The following is a 15,444-nucleotide window of genomic DNA, read 5'->3' as shown; positions in this document are numbered from 1 at the left end:
ATGTTTGGTTTCTTTGGTCTGGATGGTGGTTACATGAGTGTGTCCACTTTGTAATATTTCATCAAGATGTTCACTTTTTTTGTATGTGTATTATATCTAAGTAAAACTTATTTTTTAAAAAATTGAAGATTTGACTTGGAGCAAAGTAAATTCATGATTAAGCTTCGGGGAGGGGGGCAGTTTGCAAAAAAAAAAAAATTAAAGTAGCAAGTAAGAGGTTTTCTTTCTCTGTGATTATTAGTTTATTTTATAGGGAGAGCATTATTAAGTTCTTTATCACTTCTCTCAGTTATTAAGTTCTTTATCATTTCTCTCAATTATTTATCCTTGGGGAGAAGTGAATATTGTGATGTACACACCAGAATAAGAAGAACAGGGGTCATGGTAAGCATAGTGCTTCAGAAGAACTAATCAAATTCTAAAGTAATGACTTGCAAATTTAGAGCCATTTCAGCAACAAAACGTCATTTAAAACACACTTCTACCACATTGGTGGTTTAGTCGCTAAGCCATGTCCGACTCTTGCAACTCCATGGACTGTAGCCCACCAGGTTCCTCTGTCCATGGGATTCTCCAGGCAAGAATACTGGAGTGGGTTGCCGTTTCCTTCTCCAGGGTATCTTCCTGACCCAGGGATTGAACCTGGGTCTTCTACATTGCAGGCAGATTCTTCCAACTGAGCTGTGAAGAAAGCCCAATACATGAGTAATTCACCCAGTTATAGTACAGAGAAATCAAGAAAAATCAAGAGACTATATATATTATACACACACACACACACACACACACACGTGTGGGAATTTGATTATTAGGTAAAATAACCCCAAATTTAGTAGCTTAAAATAGTAATACATATTATCACACTTTCTGTAGGTCAAGAATTCGGAGTGACTTAGCTGCGTGGTTCTGGCTTAGGGTCTTTCATGTGAGGGCATAATAGGCTTCAGTATCCACTTCCAACATGACTTACTCACAAAACTGGCTGTTGGCAGGAGGCCTCAGCTCCCACAACATGGGAGCTCTCCAAAGGACTGTCTGAGTGTCCTCACAACATGGCAGTTAGCTTCTAGAGCTAGTGATCCAAGAGAAAACAGGGAAGAAGTTGCAATGTCTTAGGATCTAGCCTGTGAAGTCATATTCTGTCATTTCTACGATATTCCACATATTACACAGACCAGCCCAACATGAGTTGGTAATACACAAGGATAAGAATACCAGGAGAGAAAGAATCACTGGAAACAATCTTGGAGCCCACAGTGTGTCTTCTGGTTCCTAATGAGTCATATCCTCTTAAATACTTCTCAAAAACCAGGGGACAGACTCTCTGAGTTTCCAATGAGTTTTCTTGCAGCTAAAGTAAAGGATCACTGGAAAGTAAAAAGGAAAATATGATCACAAGCATGTGAAGCCACAAGTTCTTTCTCCTTTCATCAGACTCCATTAGTGCCAAGGAAATAAAAAGTGTAGATCAGGCCTCTTTCAAGCACAAGAACTTTTTTCAGAGTATAATAGTGTAGGGAGTTTGGGGAAAACCTTGCCTACAGTCTTTCCCAAAGGACAAAGATATATAGAACACGAAGTTCTTAAGCTCCTAGACAGTCTTCCAAGGCCTGACCCCTGACCCACAATCTACTATTGAGGAGGGATAGAGATCCTAGATATGGAAGATTCTATTCTTCCCAGGTATTGAAAGGACTGAAATTTTCTCCTAGTTTGCAAGCTCAAGGCCTATCTTATCTTTGACTGAATGTCTCTGATGTGGATTGGCTTCCCAGCAGCGACAAGGAATCCACCTACCAACACAGGAGACACAAGAGATGCAGGTTCGATCCCTAGGTCAGAAAGATCCCCCGGAGGAGAAAATGGCAACCCATTCCAGTATTCTTGCCCATGGACAGAGGAGCCTGGTGGCTTACAGTCCATGGGGGTCACAGAGTCAGACGCAATCTAGCAACTGAGCACACCCGCACACTAGATAAGCACTAATATTTTAGCACTTAATAATTGTTAGAAAAGCAATCTATGGTCAAATAAGTTTGAGAAATTTAAGGTAAAATTAAGTACAACTTTTTATTTCACTCCCAAATAAATCTATGTAAAAGCATTTTTTTCTGAAAACAAGCTTATCCTCTTTTCTCACAGTCCCACTTTCCTTAGCTCTCTTATTGATAGTGCCATTTCCATTGCCCTGAGCAACTTGATTTATTTCCCTCTTTCTTTGCATCCAGCAGTGTTCAATAGAAATATAATGCAAATCATGTGTGTGATTTAAAATTTCTAAGGAATTCCCTGGTGGTTCAGTGGTTAGGACTACATGCTTTCACTGTGGAGAGTGAGGTTCAATCCCTAGTTGGGGAATTAGCATCCCACAAGCAGCACAGACTCCACCCCTCAAAAAAAGTAAAATTTCTAGTAGCCATGTTTTGAAAAGTAAAAAGAAACAGGTTAAATTCATTTTAATATTATATTTTATTTAATCCAATATATCCCAAATACTATCATTTCAACATATGACAAGTGGTCAAATGCCACAGTGCCTAGTGGCTATCATCTGGACAAAGAGGCATTATCTAATCAGTCATTTATTTCAGTTACCTCCTAAATGTGTGCTCCACTTCTAGTTTCTCTACTTTCTGGCCTACTGGTCAGTTAATCTTACTAAACCATTGTGCTGTTATTTTACATCTTTTGGACATGCTGCACATCATGTGGGATCTTATTTTCCCAATCAGGGATCAAACCTGTGCCCCCTGCTTTGGAGTCTTAACCACTGGACCACCAGAGAACTCCCCATCATCCTATTTATAATCTCTCCTCTGTTTAAAAGATTTCAACGGCTTCTTTGCCTACAGAATAAAGTCCAAACAACTTAATATCCAAAGAACCCCATTATTTGGCATTTTTCCACTTTTCCTCATTACTTCTCATATGCTTATACAACATGCAGCAAAGTAAATTTCACAGTTCTCCAGATAGACACCTTACTTTTATTCTGCTCTAAGACTTGGCTCATCCAACATGAAATTCCTTCCCACCCTATTTCTGCCTATTGAAATCCAATCCAACTTTCATGGCTTACACCAAATGATACCTCCTCCTTAAAGTCTTCATTGATTACAGTTAGCTGTAAACCTTCTGATCTTTTATAATATTTCACTTTTTCTGCTTTAAAAAAAAACTTTTATTTTGAACAATTTTTCAATTTACAGAAAAGTTTCAGGAATAATACAGAGAGAGTTCCCATATACCACTACTCAGCTACTCCTAATGTTAACATCCTGCACAACCATAGTATAAGGATCAAAATGAAGAAATTAAAAGTTAATACTTTCATAGTCCCATCACTTCATGGGAAATAGATGGGGAAACAGTGGAAACAGTGTCAGACTTTATTTTTGGGGGCTCCAAAATCACTGCAGATGGTGACTGCAGCCATGAAATTAAAAGATGCTTACTCCTTGGAAGGAAAGTTATGACCAACATAGACAGCATATTCAAAAGCAGAGACATTACTTTGCCAACAAAGGTCCATCTAGTCAAGGCTATGGTTTTTCCAGTGGTCATGTATGGATGTGAGAGTTGGACTGTGAAGAAAGCTGAGCACTGAAGAATTGATGCTTTTGAACTGTGGTGTTGGAGAAGACTCTTGAGAGTTCCTTGGACTGCAAGGAGATCCAACCAGTCCATTCTAAAGGAGATCGATCCTGGGTGTTCTTTGGAAGGAATGATGCTAAAGCTGAAACTCCAGTACTTTGGCCACCTCATGCAAAGAGTTGACTCATTGGAAAAGACTCTGATGCTGGGAGGGACTAGGGGCAGGAGGAGAAGGGGACGACAGAGGATGAGATGGCTGGATGGCATCACTGACTCGATGGACATGAGTCTGAGTGAACTCCAGGGGTTGGTGATGGACAGGGAGGCCTGGCGTGCTGCGATTCATGGGGTCGCAAAGAGTTGGACACGATTGAGCGACTGAACTGAACTGAACTTTCATAGTATTAACTAAATAAAAAATTTATTCAAATAGACAAAACTAGAAATAATAAAAAGGGAAATATCTCAAATTTTAATTAATTGTGAAGAGATGTTATATCACTCTTAATGGCATTTACAACAATTCCTTGTCGTAAAATTCTTGGTATACTTAGTAATCCCAGCTAGATTATGAGAACTACTAAAATAAGAGTTTGCCTCTTCATATCACCTACAGTGCCTGTCACAGAGTAACACACACACACACAAATGTGTTGATAATGAAATAATTACAGTGGCAATAGCAACTTTGCGTGCTCAGTCACTAAGTTGTGTCCAACTCTGTGACCCCATGAACTGTAGGCCACCAGGTTCCTCTGACCATGAGATTTTCCAGGCAAGAATACTGCAGTGGGTTGCCATATCCTTCTCCAGGGAATCTTCCCAACCCAGGGATCAAACCAACATCTCTTAGGTCTCCTGCATTGGTAGGCAGATTCTTTACCACTGTACTACCTGGGAAGCCAACAGAGCAACTTTGGAATTCTTTAAAATACTAACATCTTTGTAGTAAACAAGTTTGGTATCTGCCTAGCTTCCAACTATCCGCTCTTCTCCAAGAACTCCCCCTATCCTTGGATAGATTAGGCCCCAACAGCCAAGTTTGTATACTTCATAACCATACTACTTTGAAATGAGGACTCACTTCTGAAAGTGTAATATTCTGCATGAAGGCAAAGAAACAGAGAAAGCTGGTCTGCAAATAAACCCAAGAATAAACAGATACACAAAGCAAAACAGAATGCTTTTCCAGCTCTCCCAGTCCTGCCTATTTTCATCTTTTCCTGAACTAAACACATGCATGTCTTTTGGTTCTTTCCATAACATTCAGAGACACTTCCAAAGTCACCCTATCCCCCCCTTTTTTCTTAATCTAGCTTTCATTGTTTCCTGAAACCAGAGCTTATGGAGATCAAGCCCTCATTGTCAAGGCCACTTACCCTGTCCTCTCCCTAGATCTAATGTCCTGAATTTTAACTTTCCCACCTTAAGGGCTGAGACTTCCCTGGTGGCTTAATGATAATCTGCCTGAAATGCAGGCGACTAGGGTTCAATCCCTGGGTTAGGAAGATCCCCTGGAGAAGAAAATGGCAACCCACTCCAGCATTCTTGCCTGGGAAATCCCATAAACAGAGGAGGCTGGTGGGCTACAGTCCATGGGGTCACAAAAGAGTCAGATATGATTTAGCAACTAAACAACAACCATAAGGGCTAAGAATCCATTTCTGAAGGAACCTTAAATTTCAGGCAGCTGAAGAGACTGAAATGCACAAAAGAAGAAATGTCTACCTTATTTTGGCAAATAGAGTCTTCTGCAGAACTTTCTCTATTATACTCTCCTCTCAGAATCCCTACTACTGGTCATAGTCACTGAAAGAGAACACCAATCTACATTAATGAAAGTGATTTTAATGAAAACTATTTTCACTACTCTCAAGAGCGTATTTTCACTACGCTCTTATATTGACTTAAGAGTGGCTTATAAAGTATCAAGAGGTCTTTATGGGACCTGTACCAGTGAACAGATGAAGATGCTTTGTTATTGATCATTAACATTTGCAGGTTATGGGGGTGCTACTCAAATTTCTCAGATATTTTGTTACTTTAAGTAGGCCAGACATCTTCCAGTCAATCTTCTTCATCCAGTTAATTATCACAGCCAAAGCAGTTTTACTTTCTCTTCCCTACCTCAAGGCCTTTGTATCTGCTATTCTTCCTGCCTGGAGAACCCCTTTCCCCACTCCAGCCCAACTGTCTTCATCCTTTATTCCTTTAGTCCTTTCCATGCATAGCATGGTGTGCTCAGAAGCTCAGTCATGTCTAACTCTTTGTGACCCCGTGGACTATAGTCCACCAGGCTCCTCTGTTCATTGGATTCTCCAGGCAAGAATACTGGAGTAGGTTGTAATTTCCTCCTCTAAGGGATCTTCCTGAACCAGGGATCAAACCCGCATCTCCTGTGTCTCCTGCATTGGCAGGCAGATACATTTAAGCAGAACATTCAGCTTAAATGTTCTCCTTCAGAGAATCCCCTCACCACCACCCTCTCTAAATAGGTATTATTCCCTTTCCTGCCCATTATTCATCTCTTTTTTTCACTTCCTTCCTCTCTACTCTAATTGCATTTTGATCAAATTTCAGTTCAGTTCAGTTCAGCTCATTCGCTCAGTCGTGTCCGACTCTTTGCGACCCCATGAACCACAGCACGCCAGGCCTCCCTGTCCATCACGAACTCCCAGAGTTTACCGAAACGCATGTCCATTGAGTCGGTGATGCCATCTAACCATCTCATCCTCTGTCGTCCCCTTCTCCTCCTGCCTTCAATCTTTCCCAACATCAGGGTCTTTTCAAATGAGTCAGTTCTTTGCATCAGGTGGCCAAAATATTGGAGGTATAATTTATATAATAAAGTGCACCCATTTTAAATGCACAGGTTGATGAGTTTTGATAAATGTAGCCACCATCAGCAAAATCAAAAACTTTTTCATCATCCTAAAGATTTCCTTGTACCCCTTCCCAAGCATTCCCACCCCTGGACCCAGCCAATCACCACTCTGATTTCCATCTCTTTGGGTTATATTTGATTTTTCCAGGCTTTTATATGTAGAGAATCATTCAGAATATATTCTTTTCAGGCTAAATTCTTTTTGTCAGCATAATGTTTTGGAGATGCATCCATGTTGGTATATCAGTAGTTAGTTCATTTTTATTGCTGAGTAGTACTCCACTATACAGAAAATACCTCTTTTCACCACCTGGTGGGCATCTTTGGGTTGTTTCCAATTGTTGGCTATTGCAAACAAAGCTACTATGAAATTCGTGTACAACTCTGTTTGTGTGTATGTGATTTCATCCCAAGGACTGAGTCATATGGCAAATGTTTATAAGCAAGTTTCCCTTCAAACAGGGAGTTTAGGATGGTCATGTACACACTACTATATTTAAAATGGATAACCAACAAGGACCTATTGTATAGCACATGGAACTCTTGCTCAGTGTTATATGGCAGCCTGGATGGGAGGAGGGTTTGGGGGATAATGGATACATGCATACATATGGTTGAGTCCCTTCACTGTTCACCGGAAACTATCACAACATTGTTAATCAGCTATACCTCAATAGGAAATAAAGGGTTAAAAAAAAGAAAAGAAACTTTCCCTTTGAAATTCTCTGGCTGTCCAGTGGTTAGGACACTGTATTCTTTTTTTTTTTTTTTTTTTAGGACACTGTATTCTTATTGCCAAGGGCCCAGGTTCAATCCCTAGTTAAGGAACTGAGGTCCCACAACCCATGCTGCCAAAAAAAAAAAAGAAACTTTCCCTCATATACTCTTCGTTACAGCTTTCAATAACTTAAAACTCCTTTTTGTTGCATACTTCTTTTTTCATTTCCCACTCAGCTCTCTACTAGACTGAAATTCCATGAGGCAAGGACCCTGGGTCACTGGTGTGTCACTGAGCCCAGAGGGCCTAGTCCAGTGCTCTTAATAAATATTTCTGACTATCTGAGCAGAAGAAAAATCAGATTGGCCCCTGCCTGAAATATCTTCAATTTGAAATCAAAGGTCTCCAAATGAATGAGGCCTTAACTATAAACCCCAAAGGAATCAAATGATTTGTAAAACAAAACAAAGCAAAAACAAAACTCTTCCAAAAACACCTATCAATACTCAAGGATGAAGCATGCATACTGACGTACCTTTCCTGAAGACCACAAAAGTCAGAGCAGCTGAGGTTCTGGGACGTTAACAAATAAACCTGACCGACTCCAAGAGCCAGTAAGCTCCAATCATGTGCACAACCAGCCATGGCACTGGGGCCGGCCCTAAGCATGGCCAGAGATGGCAGCTACCCATGTGGTACAAGATAAGGATGCTTCTCTCCCCATAGAAGGAGGAATGTATCATCTCACTGATAAATTTGAAAGAAGGAACTGGGCAGGCTTGGCTGGGCCTTAACTCCCTCCCCTGTCGGTGTCAGGGGCTTGTCAGGTATGTGCTTTCTGCTCTGCTACCTACCACCTAGTAAGAAGTCACCCCTGTGGGGATGAGGGGGAGGCCTGAAGTATACAGAACACTGTGAACAGATGGACAAGACTGTCAAAATCAAGGCTGGAGCATGAGCCATAGACCTAAAACCATACTCTTCAACCAGCTTCAGAAGTTTAGAAGAATGGTATTTTGAACACTATCGGACTCCTGTCTCTGTCTCCTAGAAAAATATTAGAAAGGGGTGTGATGCTTTGGGCTCATAAACTCAATACTCTCTATTCTTCTTACTGTTTCTAGGGCTTACCTCAAAGAGAAAAACAGCTGGTTCACAAACATTTTTGAGAGAAAGAGCTGTGGCTTTATCATCTTTGTATACCCTCTCCCAGCCCAAAAGATACATGGTTAGCACACAGTGGGCCAAAAATATAAAAGCAGAACTAACTTCAGATAAGATGATTGGAGCAGGCTGTAATATGACATCAGACTACTCTCAGATAGAATTCTTCTGATGCCAATCAACTCCTGAGCAGAAGCCAGCTTGATAAGGAGCAGGTTAATGATAGCAGAAGAATCCCTCAGAACAAATCAGACTTCTGGGGCAGTAGTGAGTAGCCCAGGCTGCACCCAGGAATCACCTGGGGAGCTTTGGGGAAAAAAAGATAGCCAGGCTATATCCCAGACAAATAAAGTTGGCACCTCTAGAGGTGGGACCCAGGCATCAGTAATGTTTAATACTCCCCAGGTGATTCCACGGAGAAGGCAATGGCACCCCACTCCAGTATGCTTGCTGGAAAATCCCATGGATGGAGGAGCCTGGTGGGCTGCAGTCCATGGGGTTGCTAGGAGTCGGACACGACTGAGCGACTTCACTTTCACTTTTCACTTTCATGCATTGGAGAAGGAAATGGCAACCCACTCCAGTGTTCTTGCCTGGAGAATCCCGGGGACGGGGGAGCCTGGTGGGCTGCCGTCTCTGGGGTCACACAGAGTCGGACACGACTGAAGTGACTTAGCATAGCATAGGTGATTCCAATGTGCAGTCAAGGTTGATAGCCAGCATACTAGGCTGACTTTCTTTGGCATAATTAATAGTTTGTAAGAAATGAATACTCTCAGGCCATACCCCCAGACCCACTTTATTTACATTTTTTAGCCAGAGCCTCAGGTGATTAATAAATGTATTAAAGTTTGAGACAGAGTAGTTTCAAATGTATATTTAAGAGTCAACAAAAACTTTTGTAATCTTGGCTGCACCAACTGAGTGATTTAGGTTAAGCTGCTTACCCTAGCTAAACCTTATTTGAATAAACTATGACAGGTCTAAATAATGGAAAGCTATACAGCCATCAAAAGGAATTTATAAAATTTTTTTATGCTATGGAGTGATTCCTACAATATTTTAACTGAAAAAATATATATAAACACATATATAGTCTGTGTTATAGAAAGATAAAAACTTTTAAAATGGGCTTCGGGGATAATTAAATAATATACATTGAGCAGTTAGCATTTTTTCTACAACAGAGTAAGTGCTTAACAAATATCAGCTATTTAACAAGTATTAACAAATACTCCTTTGTTGTACAGTTACTATTTGGTTGTTGTTCTTCAGTCACTGTCATGTCCATCTCTTTGCGATTCTATGAACTGCAGCACACCAGGCTTCCCTGACCTTCACTGTCTCACAGTGTGCTCAAATTCACAACTACTAACTTGATGATGCTATCCAACCATCTCATGTAAGTCCACCCTTCTCCTGCCCTCATCTTTCCCAGCATCAGGGTCTGTTCAAATGAGTCAGCTCTTCACATCAGATAGCCAAAGTATTGGAGCTTCAGCTTCATCATCAATCCTTCCAATGAATATACAAGGTTGATTTCTTTTAGGATTGACTAGTTTGACCTTCATGCAGTCCAAGGGACTATCAAGAGTCATTTTCAGCACCACAATTCAAAAGCATCAAAAAAGCATTCTTTGGTGCTCAGCCTTCTTTATGGTGGAACTCTCATATCCATACATGACTACTGGAAAAACTATTGCTTTGATTTTTATGGACCTTTGTAGGCAAAGTGATATCTCTGCTTTTTATACGCTGTCTAGGTTTGTCACAGCTTTTCTTCAAAGGAGCAAGAGTCTTTTAATTTCATGGTTTCAGTCACCGTCTGCAGTGATTTTGGAGCCCAAGGATATAAAATTTCACTATTTAACTTTTTCCCCATCTATTTGCCATGAAGTGATGGGACTGATGACATGATCTTAGTTTTTAGAATGGTGAGTTTTAAGCCATATTTTTCACTCTCCTCTTTCACTCTTATCAAGAGGGTCTTTAGTTTCTCTTCACTTTCTGACAATAGAGCGGTATCATCTACATATCTGAGGTTGTTGATATTTCTCCCTGCAACCTCAATTCCAGCTTCTGATTCATGCAGCCCAGCATTTCACATGATGTACTCGGCATATAAGTTAAATAAGCAGGGTGACAATATACAGCCTTGACATACTCCTTTCCCAGTTTTGAACCAGTCCATCATTCCACATCTGGTTCTAACTGTTGTTTCTTGACCTGCATACAGCTTTCTCAGGAGGCAAGTAAGGTAGTCTGGTATTCCCATCTCTTTAAGAAATTTCCACAGTTGTGACCCACACAGTTAAAGGCTATAGCATAGTTAATGAAGCAGAAGTAGATTTTTTGGGGGAATTCCCTTTCTTCTTCTATGATCCAAAAGATGTTGGCAATTTGATCTGTTTCCTCTGCCTTTACTAAATCCAGCTTGTACATCTGCAAGTTTTTGGTTCATAGACTGTTGAAGCCTAGTTTGAAAGATTTTGAGCATTAACTTGCTAGCATGTGAAACGAGAGCAATTGTACAGTAGTTTGAAAATTCTTTGGCATTGCCTTTCTTTGGGATTGAAATGAAATCTGACCTTTTCCAGTCCTGTGGCCACTGCCGAATTTTCCAAATTTGCTGACATATTGAGTGCAGCACTTTAAGAGCACCATCTTTTAAATTTTAAATAGTTCAGCTGGAATTTCATCACCTCTATTAGCTTTGTTTGTAGTAATGCTTCCTAAGGCCCACTTGACTTCGCACTCCAGGATGTCTAGCTCTAGGTGAGTGACCACATCATCATGGTTATCTGGGTCATTAAGACCTTATTTATATAGTTCTTCTGTGTATTCTTGCCACCTCTTCTTAATATCTTCTGCTTCTGCTAGGTCCATACCATTTCTGTCCTTTATTGTGCCCATCTTTGCATGAAATGTTCCCTTGGTATCTCTAACTTTCTTGAAGATATCTCTAATCTTTCCCATTCTATTGTTTTCCTCTATTTCTTTGCATTGTTCACTTAAGAAGGCTTTCTTATCTCTCCTTGCTATTCTCTGGAACTCTGTATTCAGTTGGGTATATCTTTCCCTTTCTCCCTTGCCTTTTGCTTCTCTTCTTTTCTCAGCTATTTGTAAGGCCTCCACAGACAACCACTTTGCCTTCTTGCATTTCTTTTTCTTTGCAATGGTTTTGGTCACCACCTCCTGTACTGTGTTACGAACTTCCATCCATAGCTCTTCAGGTACTCTGTTTACCAGATCTAATCCCTTGAGTCTATTGTTACCTCCACTGTATAATCATAAGGGATTAGATTTAGGTCATACCTGAATGGTCTAGTGGCTTTCCCTACTTTCTTCAATTTAAGTCCAAATTTTGCAATAAGGAGCTCATGATCTGAGCCACAGTCAACTCCAGGTCTTGTTTTTGCTGACTGCATAGAGTATCTCCATCTTTGGCTGCAAAGAATAAAATCAATCTAATTTTGGTATTGACCACCTGGGTCCATGTGTAGAGCCATCTCTTGTGTTGTTGGAAGAGGCTGTTTCCTATGACCAGTGCATTCTCTTGGCAAAACTCTGTTAGCCTTTGCCCTACTTCATTTTGTATTCCAAGGGCAAAGTTGCCTGATACTCCAAGGATCTCTTGAATTCCTACTTTTGCATTCCAGTGCCCTATGATGAAAAGGATATGTGTGTGTGTGTGTCTGTCTGTCTGTCTGTCTGTGTGTTCTAGAAGGTCTTGTAGGTCTTCATAGAACCGTTCAACATCAGCTTCCTCACCATTAGTTGTTGGGGCAAAGACTTCCACAACTATGAATTTGAATGGTTTGCCTTGGAAATGAACCAAGATCATTCTATCATTTTTGAGATTGCACCCAAGTACTGTATTCAGACTCTTTTTTGTTTTTACTATCAGGGCTACTCCATTTATTATAAGGGATTGTTGCCCACAACAGTAGATATAATGGTTATCTGAATTAAATCTGCTCATTCCAGTCCATTTTGCAGTCCATTAGTTCACTGATTCCTAAAATGTCAATGTTTACTCTTGCTATCTTCTGCTTGACCAAGTCCTATTTAACTTGATTCATAGAACTAACATTCCAGGTTCCTATGCAACATTGTTCTTTACAGCATTAGGCTTTACTTTCACCAACAGACACATCATTCTCAAGCTATTTCTCCACTCTTCCCCAGTACCAAATTGGACACCTACCAGCCTAGGTGACTCATCTTCTAGTGTCATCTTTTTGCCTTTTCATACTGTTCATGGGGTTCTCGAGGCACGAACACTGAAATGGTTTGCCATTCCCTTCCCCAGTGGAACCACATTTTGTCAGAACTCTCCACCATGACCCACCTGTCTTGGATGGCCCTGCACAGCATGGCTCAGAGCTTCGTTGAGTCACACAAGGCTGTGATCCATGTGATCATTTCGGTTAACATTCTGTGATTGTGATTTTTGTTCTGGAGACTGTAGGATTATTGTTCTTGCTTCTTCTGTCTGCACTCTGATGGATGAGGATAAGAGGCTTGTACAAGCTTCCTGATCATGGGGGACTGGTTGTGGGGAAAACTGGGTCTTTCTCTGGTGGGCAGGGCCATGCTCAGTAAATCTCTAATCCAGTTGTCTGCTGAGTGGGTGGGGCTGTGCTCCCTCCATGTTAGTTGTTTGGCCTGAGGCAACCCAGTCCTGGAGTCTACAGGCTCTGTGGTAGGGCTACTGTTGACCTCCAAAAAGGACTTAAGCCAACACATGCCTGCCAGGACTGCTGCTGCCAGAGCCCTTGTCCTTCCTGCAGGTCACTTTTGATCCTCCCTCCATAGTTCAGTTCAGTTCAGTCACTAAGTTGTGTCTGACTCCTTGTGACCCCATGGACTGCAGCACACCAGGCTTCCCTGTCCATCACCAGCTCCCAGAATTTGCTCAAACTCACGTCCATCAAGTCAGGGATGCCATCCAACCATCTCATCCTCTGTCATGCCCTTCTCCTGTGCTTTCAGTCTTTCCCAGCATGAGGGTCTTTTCCAATGAGTCAGTTCTTCACATCAGGTGGCCAAAGTATTGGAGTTTCAGCTTCAGCATGAGTCCTTCCAATGAATATTCAAGACTGATTTCCTTGAGGATTGACTTGTTTGATCTCCTTGCACTCCAAGGGACTCTCAAGAGTCTTCTCCAACACTACAGTTCAAAAGCATCAATTCTTTGGCACTCAGCTTTATTTATAGTCCAACTCTCACATCTATACATGACTATTGGAAAAACCATAACTTTGACAAGATGGACCTCTGTTGGCAAAGTAATGACTCTTTTTTAATATACTGTCTAGGTTGGTCATAGCTTTTCTTCCAAGGAGCAAATGTCTTTTAATGTCATGGCTGCAGAAACCATCTGCAATGATTTTGGAGCCCAAGAAAATAAATCTGTCACTGTTTCTATTGTTTTCCCATCTATTTGCCATGAAGTCATGGGACCAGATGCCATGTTCTTAGTTTTCTGAATGTTGAGTTTTAAGCCAACTTTTTCACTCTCCTCTTTCACTTTCACCAAGAGCCTCTTTAGTTCCTCTTCGCTTTCTGCCATAAGGCTGGTGTCATCTGTATGTCTGAGGTTATTGATATTTTTCCCAGCAATCTTGATTCCAACTTGTGCTTCATCCAGTCCAGCATTTCCCATGATGTACTCTGCATATAAGTTAAATAATCAGGGTGACAATATACAGCCTTGACATACTCCTTTCCCAGTTTTGAACCAGTCTGTTGTTCCATGTCCAGTTCTAACTATTGCTTCCTGACCTGCATACAGATTTCTCAGGAGGCAGGTAAGGTGGTCTGGTATTCGCATCTCTTGAAGAACTTTACACAGTTTGTTGTGATCCACAAAGTCAAAGGTTTTGGCATAGTCAATAAAGCAGAAATAGATGTTTTTCTGGAACTCTCTTGCTTTTTTGATGATCCAGTGGATGTTGGCAATTTGATCTCTGGTTCCTCTGCTTTTTCTAAATCCAGCTTGAACATGTGTAAGTTCATAGTTCACATACTGTTGAAGCCTGGCTTGGAGAATTTTGAACATTACTTTGCTAGTGTGTGAAATGAGTACAATTATGCAGTAGTTTGAACATTCTTTGGCATTGCCTTTCTTTGGGACTGGAATGAAAACTGACCTTTTCCAGCCCTGTGGCCACTGCTGCATTTTCCAAATTTGCTGGCATATTGAGTTCAGCACTTTAACAGCATCAACTTTTTCTCCCTCCACAGGAGATCCTCAAAGACTCGCAGGTAGGTGTGGCTCGTTCTCTTGTGGGGTCAGTGCTCCTTTCCCCTGGGTCCTGGTGCACACAAGATTTTGTTTGTGCCTGCCAAGGATCTCTGTTTGCCCCAGTCCTGTGGAAGCTCTATAATCAAATCCTGCTGTGCTTCAGATTCCTTGGGGATTTCCAGTCCCTTTGCTGGATCCCCAGGTTGGGAAGCCTGATGTGGGCCCTAGAACCCTCACAACAATGGGAGAACTACTTTGCTATCCTTGTTCTCCAGTTTGTGAGTTGCCCACTCAGCAGCTTTGGTATTTGATTTTATTGTGATTGCACTCCTCCTACCATCTTGTGGCTTCTCCTTTGTCCCTCGATGTGTGGTATCTTTTTGTGGTGGGTTCCAACATCCTCCTGTGGATGGTTGTTCAGCAGCTAGCTGCAATTTTGGTGTCCTCACAGGAGATAAGCACACATCCTTCTACTCCACCATAAATGACGTGGGGAACATGGCTCTCTGGTTTCAGCAAATTGATTTGGGAAGTCATGCTATCAGGACACAAGAAAAATGTGGGTTCCTGGTATTCAGACATTAAAGAGTCCACCTGCTAATGCCCGAGACCCGGGTTCGATTCCTAGGTTTAGAATATCCCATAGAGAAGGGAATGGCTGCCCACTCCAATATTCTTGCCTGAAGAATTTCATGGACAGAGTAACCTAGTGGGCTACAGTCTATGGGGTCACAAACAGTCAGACACGACTGAGCAATTAACACTTAAGATTTTATTCTGGAAAACATCAAAACTGTACAAAAGTCAGACATCATGAACACTTACTTCCTATCA

Source organism: Bubalus bubalis, chromosome 14 (assembly GCF_019923935.1).
Source record: "Bubalus bubalis isolate 160015118507 breed Murrah chromosome 14, NDDB_SH_1, whole genome shotgun sequence".
Classification (NCBI taxonomy): Eukaryota; Metazoa; Chordata; class Mammalia; order Artiodactyla; family Bovidae; genus Bubalus; species Bubalus bubalis.
This window is presented reverse-complemented; position numbering follows the sequence as displayed.